The sequence below is a fragment of the Notamacropus eugenii genome, chromosome X (assembly GCF_028372415.1).
Source record: "Notamacropus eugenii isolate mMacEug1 chromosome X, mMacEug1.pri_v2, whole genome shotgun sequence".
Taxonomy (NCBI): Eukaryota; Metazoa; Chordata; class Mammalia; order Diprotodontia; family Macropodidae; genus Notamacropus; species Notamacropus eugenii.
In genome coordinates this window covers 4,124,593-4,133,062 of record NC_092879.1, presented here as the reverse complement: position 1 = coordinate 4,133,062, position 8,470 = coordinate 4,124,593, and the positions used below count along the sequence as shown (strand labels likewise).

The following is an 8,470-nucleotide window of genomic DNA, read 5'->3' as shown; positions in this document are numbered from 1 at the left end:
CTGAGGAATTGGATCGAGTGACTTGGAAAGATAATTAAAAGTTTGATTGAAAATATGGAAGGCAGATAATAAAGTTTGGGGACAAATGTGGCGTATCTAAACCCCTCTTGTCCTTAAATAGTTGTTCTGGACACTTTTTCATCAGTTTCCTATGACTTAAGTATGTTTAGAGAGTGTGTTATAACTTGATTTGAAAATTCATAGCTCAATCAAATTTGAGATGGTTGTATCTGAATGATACCAGTTAATATTTATTTGTAGTTTAAGACTGGGACTGCAATTTACTATTGTTTGAAGCTCGGATTACAGGAATAGTTATCTACGTTATCATAAAGCCAACTGGCATATGCTGCAGGTTGAGAAGGGTGGATCGCTGGGAAGGTTTTGGAGACGCCCTTGGACACAACCTGGGTAGAATCTTCCTAAATCTATTTCCCAAATGTGCCATTTCCTTCCTGTAAAAGGAAATCCCCAACTTGATTACTTCTAAGTCTTGCTTTCACACCTAGTGACCACACGATTGACTGTCAGATAATGCCGCTTTCCTGGAATCAAAGAGAGCTAAGAAATTCCTTTACTTCTATTAAGATATATGACATCCTCCCTCTTTTTCTTTTATAGCAAACCTCTATGAACAAGAGATTGTGTAATTACAAAGCTAAATAGATTAAATAATAAATGGGTATTGGAACATCTCTGAGTTACTATATTGAGATGCAGGAATGAATAGTTTACAATTTTAACCTAGATTCCTGGCCAAATAAATAAATATAATATAGCCATAACATCCTTCAAAGGAGGAAATGATTAGATCAGGTAATAAGACATAGATGTAATGTGATAGATGTCTAATAAAAGAGAATAGCAAGTTTTTAGGGAAAGAAACAGGATCAGACTGATTCCTCCAAGAATTATACACAGATGTATATGACTGACATCTAGATTATATACCGGTTTGATAATAAGGTCTCATATTTTGATATTTGCACACAATTTTATAAGGTAGTAGTAAAGGCAAGTGAAATTATTTCTTCTTTTTAAAGTATCTGTCCAATAATTTGAAAATGGATGAGTTCATTTTATGGCTAGACCTTCACATTTTAAAAAATTCTTAGTGCTGTGAGCTCTCCCACTCAGCGAGCACTCGCCTCCCCCCTACCTCTAGGTGCGGCACCATCTCCTCTCTCTCTTAAGGGTTTAAACCTGCCACTTCTAAGTTCGCCATGGATGATGATATTGCTGCTTTCCTTGTTGACAATGGCTCTTGCATGTGCAAAGCTGGCTTTGCCAGAGACGATGTTCCTTTGGCCATCTTCCCCTCCATTATTGGGAGCCCCAGATATCAGGGTGTGATGGTGGGTGTGGGCCAGAAAAACAGCTACTGAGGGCATGAGGAACAGAACAAGAGAGGTATTCTGACCCTGAAGTACCCCATTGAACACGGTATTGCTACCAACTGGGATGATATGGAGAAGATATGGCATCATACTTTCTACAATGAGCTCCACGTGGCCCCTGAAGAGCACCCCATGCTGCTCACAGAAGCCCCCCTGAACCGCAAAGCCAACAGAGAAAAGATGACTCAGATTATATTTGAGACCTTCAACACCCCAGCCATGTATGGTGCCATCCAGGCTGTGCTGTCCCTGTATGCCTCTGGTCGTACTACTGGTATTGTGATGCATTTCAGTGATGGTGTAACCCACACTGTGCCCATCTATGAAGGTTATGCCCTTCCCCATGCCATCCTCCGTCTAGATCTGGCTGGCCGTGATCTGACGGACTACCTCATGAAGATCCTGACCAAGAGAGGGTACAGTTTCACTACCACAGCTGAGAGGGAAGTAGTGCGTGACATCAAGGAGAAGCTGTGTTACATCGCCCTAGACTTTGAGCAGGAGATGGCTACTGCTGCGTCTAGCTCCTCTTTGGAAAGAGCTATGAGGTCCCTGATGATCAGGTTATCACCATTGGCAACAAGAGGTTCTGGTGCCCATAAGCTCTCTTCAAGCCATCTTTCTTAGGTATGGAATCCTGTGGAATCCACGAAACTACCTTCAACTCAATCATGAAGTGTGATGTTGAAATCCATAAGAATTTGTATGCCAGCACTCTATTGTCTTGTGGTACCACCATGTACCCAGGCATTGCGGACAGAATGCAGAAGAAGATTACAGCCCTAGCTCCCAGAACAATGAAAATCAAGATCATTGCCCCACCTGAGCGCAAATACTCTGTCCGGATTGGAGGCTCTATCCTGGCGTCTCATTCCACCTTCCAGCAGATGTGGATCAGCAAACAGGAGTATGATTAATCTGGGCCCTCCATTGTCCACCATAAATGCTTCTAAATGGACTGTGTATTTTTTTTTTTACTTTTTTTTTTTTGTCAAAAGAGTGTGACATGATAATTGTCCAAAAAACGAGATGAGATTGGCATGGCTTTATTTGTTTTGTTTTGTTTTTTTGGCACGTGACTCAGGATTTAAAAATTGGAACGATGAAGGTGAAGAGCAGTCTAAGTATGTTGGAGGCAAACATCCCCAAAGTTCTACAGTGCGTCTTCAGGACTATTGATTGTATATTTGTGTTTTTTTAATAGTCATTCCAAATATTGTATAATGCATTGTTACAGAGAAATTAGCTCTGTAAAATGAGATAAGTAACAAATCCAGATGGGGAGGGAGGAAGGGGGGGAACTAGTATTGCTTTACACGTAAATTAATGTAATTCTTTTAAAAAATCTTTTATATCTTCCACCTTAATACTTGTTCCTTTTTTTAAAAATTGTCAGCCATATTGAACGGCCCCCTAAATTCCCTCCTTGCCCCCAACATAGATGTGAATGAAGACTTCCCAGTCTCCCTGAGAATTTTATGAGATTGGTGCTAGTACTTGGGGGAGGGGAAGAGCTTTACTTGCATACTGACTTAAGACCAGCTCAAATAAAATTTATTTGATTAAAATAAATTTAAATTTTAAAAAAAAATCTTATACCAGGTATAGGATTTAGGTAAGGACAGAACAGCAAATGATATACAAATTGAAAGTTTATGAAGTTTTTTTAAAAAGGGAGAACCAATTTTAAGAGATTTTACTAATTTATATTGACAGAATTATCTGAGAATTTCAGAACTGAACCAGAGAATCAGAATTCCCTCCTTGAACTGTTCCAAGAATAAAACCTATTGTCAAAGAGAGGATATCTGGGCATCAGATAACTACATGAGACATTGGGAATTCAAAAAGTGATGTTTAAATGGACATTAAGAATGGTTCACTGGGATACCAGGAACTTAATGTTAGTTAACATTGGTAATTGGGTAGATAACATTGATTTGTGTGGTCCATGTTTAAGTTTTCTTGTTTATATTGGTGACATGTAAATCTCCCTTCTCAAAACTAGTCTATTGTGAGACATCAAAGTTTAATCTGTACATGAATTAATATAATTATGCAATTTTGTAAATTTTGAGAAAAAATCTTATTGTGTTGTTTGAATCTAGCCCTGCGTGGCTGGGAAAGTGAACTATTTCTATGTACCTTTAACTGTGTTAGCTATGTTTTAATGTTTCCTCTCAATTATCAAATCATGTTTTCTGGGAGCCCCTGTCAGATCTTTCTATATAGACTCTTGGATCCATCTGTCACTTCCTTTGCCCCTGCTCTGGAGTGAACACTTGAACCCATAGAAGATCTTGCCCTCCAATTTCAAAAGGGCATGAAAAGGAAGACATCAGATGTGGACAGCTTTACCAAGAGTCCGCACCAGTCTGTGCTCGAAGAACAGCTCTCTCCCAACCTGAGACAACTGCATAACCAGAATGGCTTATTTAGTTATTTTTCCATATCTTTCTTGGTATACAGGCGAAGCCTACAGCTTGCCTTTGACCAAAAGGAGGAAATGGTAATATTTAATATCATCTTTGGGCTTTAGTAAGGGCCAGAACTTGAATTAATCAATCAAAAGAAGAGCCTGGACCTAACCGTCTCTTTGCTCTCTGAATGAAACTTAGAGAATACCTCTTCTTAGGTCAACAAGGTCAGATGGAGATGACATGGCATACTTTGTGAGACCCTTAGCCCAACACACTGTCTTGAATAATGGGACTTTTTCCGTATCTTAATATTTTGTGTACATTTACTATGCTATGGTATGTTAATGGTAAAGAAATCACAGATATTCTGCGTCATAATTTCAATTGAAACTTCGTCAACTTTATCATCTTATTGTATTTATGATCTATTCAATTAAGATATTCAGTCTCATGGTATCATTATTACATATAAAAAACTCAAGACAGCCTGGATGCCACCTACCATGGCGAATTAGACAGGCTGAAAGAGACAATATTCTAGCTTGGAAAACAGGTAGAGGCTATACAAGAACAGTTTTCCTTACCTTGTCATTTTAATGTATCACAATATTGTATAACTCCTCTAAAATATTATTCAAGTCTATATACTTGGCCCCATATTCGAGCTCATGTTCTAGGAGCCTAGGGGAGGCACAACAGCATCTGTGATCTACTGAGATTACATGACGAAACTAAGAAACTACAAAGAGCGACATTAGATTCAGTCACTTCCACTACTGCAGACGAATGGGATGAAATCCTTGGATCCTAGACAAATTTTTGACCTAAGAAATGTTCTTGACCTTCTTGGTTTCTGTATAATAATAATTTCTCTATGTTCTTTTTTTGCAGTCTGCAGAACAGTAGTAAAAAATAAGACTGCTCTTCATGATATGCAACCTCAGATTGCTTTATCCCTACTCTTTCATAAATTACAGAAAACAAAAGCGTGATATGCGGGACTCCAACATACAGCACCTTGATTTCTCAAGCTTCATAAGCAGTAAAAGTTGCATATGAGCCATATGTCTCCTGCATCAGCAGGAACATGACTGTGAGGTCAAGCATGCCTCCTTGGAAACCGAGCTGGACAGAAAATCCCCTAAGTAAATTGTACAGAATTATATGTCATGAAGACTGGACAATGGGTCATAAAAGTTAAATACTGTAGGCATGGTAAAAGTTATACACTGCATATCTCTTCTATCTATACGTCCTTTGCCAGGAAATGTATGTTTGCCTCTCCTTATGTTGGAATGTAACCATGATGTAAATTTCTAAGTAAAAGTTGGCTCCTGAAGAGGCTCAGAACAGTCGCTTGTTCCCGAGCCTGCCCAGGCTATGGCTTGAAGAATTTAGTGTATGTATTCCCTTCTGTTCCCACATGAGCTCTTGCCATCTTCCAGGTGATCCCTGTTCAAACTCTGTTGCTCGGGACACATCACATATGATGTTCAGAAGAAGTGATACAAGGACACTCTCAAGAACTTTTTTTTTTTTATTATTAAATTTATTTATTTAACTTTTAACATTCATTTTCACAAAATTTTGGGTTACAAATTTTCTCCCCTTGTATCCCCTCCCCCCCCAAACACCAAGCATTCTAATTGCCCCTATGACCAATCTGCTCTCTCTTCTATCATCCCTCTCTGCCCTTGTCTCCATCTTCTCTTTTGTCCTGTAGGGGCAGATAGCTTTCTATACCCCTTTACCTGTTTTTCTTATTTCCTAGTGGCAAGAACATTACTCGACAGTTGATCCTAACACTTTGAGTTCCAACTTCTCTTCCTCCCTCCCTCCCCACCCCTTCCCTTTGGAAGGCAAGCAATTCAATATAGGCCATATCTGTGTAGTTTTGCAAATGACTTCCATAATAGTTGTGTTGTATAGGACTAACTATATTTCCCTCCATCCTATCCTGTCCCCCATTACTTCTATTCTCTTTTGATCCTATCCCTCCCCATGAGTGTCGACCTCGAATTGCACTCTCCTCCTCATGCCCTCCCTTCTATCATCCCCCCCACCCTGCTTGTCCCCTTATCCCCCACTTTCCTGTATTGTGAGATAGGTTTTCCTACCAAAATGAGTGTGCACTTTATTCTTTTCTTTAGTGGAATGTGATGAGAGTAGACTTCATGTTTTTCTCTCACCTCCCCTCTTTATCCCTCCACTAATGAGTCTTTTGATTGCCTCTTTTATGAGAGATAATTTGCCCCATTCAATTTCTCCCTTTCTCTTCCCAATATATTTCTCTCTCACTGCTTGATTTCATTTTGTTTTAAAGATATGATCCCATCCTATTCAATTCACTCTGTGCACTCTGTCTCTATGTATGTGAGCGTGTGTGCATGTGTAATCCCACCCAGTACCCAGATACTGAAATGTTTCAAGAGTTACAAATATTGTCTTTCCATGTAGGAATGTAAACAGTTCAGCTTTAGTAAGTCCCTTATGACTTCACTTTGCTGTTCACCTTTTCATGGTTCTCTTCATTCTTGTGTTTGAAAGTCAAATTTTCTTTTCAGCTCTGGTCTTTTCATCAAGAATACTTGAAAATCCTCTATTTCATTGAAAGACCATTTTTTCCCCTGAAGTATTATAGTCAGTTTTGCTGGGTAGGTGATTCTTGGTTTTAGTCCTAGTTCCTTTGACTTCTGGAATATACTGTTCCATGCCCTTCGATCCCTTAATGTAGAGGCTGCTAGATCTTGGGTTATCCTGATTGTATTTCCACAATACTTGAATTGTTTCTTTCTAGCTGCCTGCAGTATTTTCTCCTTGACCTGGGAACTCTGGAATTTGGCCACAATGTTCCTAGGAGTTTCTCTTTTTGGATCTCTTTCATGCGGTGTTCTGTAGATTCCTTGAATATTTATTTTGCCCTCTGGTTCTAGAATCTCAGGGCAGTTTTCCTTGATAATTTCATGAAAGATGATGTCTAGGCTCTTCTTTTGATCATGGCTTTCAGGTAGTCCCATAATTTTTAAATTGTCTCTCCTGGATCTATTTTCCAGGTCTGTTGTTTTTCCAATGAGATATTTCACATTATCTTCCATTTTTCCATTCTTCTCTCTTTGTTCTGTGATTTCTTGGTTTTGCATAAAGTCATTAGCCTCCATCTGTGCCATTCTAGTTTTGAAAGAACTATTTTCTTCAGTGAGCTTTTGAATCTCCTTTTCCATTTGGCTAATTCTGCTTTTGAAAGCATTCTTCTCCTCATTGGCTTTTTGAACCTCTTTTGCCAATTGAGTTAGGCTAGTTTTCAAGGTGTTAATTTCTTCAACATTTTTTTGGGTCTCCCTTAGCAGGGAGCTGATCTGCTGTTCATGCTTTGACTTCATGTCTCTCATTTCTCTTCCCAGCTTTTCCTCCACCTCTCTAACTTGATTTTCAAAATTCTTTTTGAGCTCTTCCATGGCCTGAGCCCATTGGGTGGGCTGGGACACAGAAGCCTTGATTTCTGTGTCTTTGCCTGATGGTAAGCATTGTTCTTCCTCATCAGAAAGGAAGGGAGGAAATGCCTGTTCGCCAAGAAAGTAACCTTCTATAGTCTTATTTCTTTTCCCTTTTCTGGGCATTTTCCCAGCCAGTGACTTGACCTCTGAATATTTTCCTCACACCCACCTCACCTCCTGATCCTCCCAGCCCGTGTTTGTGGTCTGAGATTCAAATGCTGCTTCCAGCCTCAGGGCTTTTGGCGGGGGCAGGGCTGCTATTCAGTATGAGATTATGTTCTGGTGCTGAGGTCGCGGCAGGGCCACCTCTCAAGCTCAGTTCCCTCAGAGGGTTTATGCACAGACCTTCCGCAATGGATTCAGGCTCCCGCCCGCTTGGGGAGCCCCTGTCTGCAGCCGCCTCTCAGCTTCTACCTCCCGGGGGGGGGGGCCTGAATTATGGGGGCACCCCACTCCCCTCTCGACCTGCCAAAGAGACTCTCTCACCCACCCCTGTCACCTGTGAGTGGAGGGACTTGTGCGGCCGCTGGAGATCCCGTCCCTGAAGCCTGCTCGGATCTGTTTCTCTCGGTGCCGCAGCCGTGGCCGCAGCAGGTCTGGGCTCAAGAACTTTCTGAAGAACTTTGGAATCAGTTGTGAGACATGGGACACACGAGTACAAGACTGTCCAGTATGGCCTGCCTGCATGGAAGAAGGCACTGTGCTCTCATAGAGAGTCGAATTGCAGAAGCTCAAAAGCAACATAAGATGCACCAGTTTTGAGATATCTCCATTTCAAATGTTCATATGGACTATTTGTGATGAACCTGTGATAGAGCCTTCTGAACTCCTACTGGTCTGATCAGCCACAGTTGAACACACTGTATATTGACCCAAACACAGTGATGTCATTTCTTCAAGTATGAAGGAAGACAACCAGGCCAGGATTGTATCGACTCTGTCATGGTACTGCAGCTGTGATGACTGAGGGTACTTGGAGATTTAAAATGTCAACAAAAATATATGAAAGTGTGGGTGGAGATGAGGATAGGTGGATGGATAAAAAACTTATGTATTAAGTGTGTACTCTGTGCAAAATACTGTGCTAAACATTGGGCATAGAAATAGAAAAGCAACACAGTTTCAGCTCTCCAGCACTTCACATTCTAATAGATAAGAC

General features: G+C 40.5%; 1 pseudogene; it reads left to right on the top strand.

Moving 5' to 3' along the window:
- Positions 1-1,466: 1,466 nt before the first annotated feature.
- On the top strand, positions 1,467-2,314 carry LOC140515541 (actin, cytoplasmic 2-like; annotated as a pseudogene).
- Positions 2,315-8,470: the final 6,156 nt, after the last annotated feature.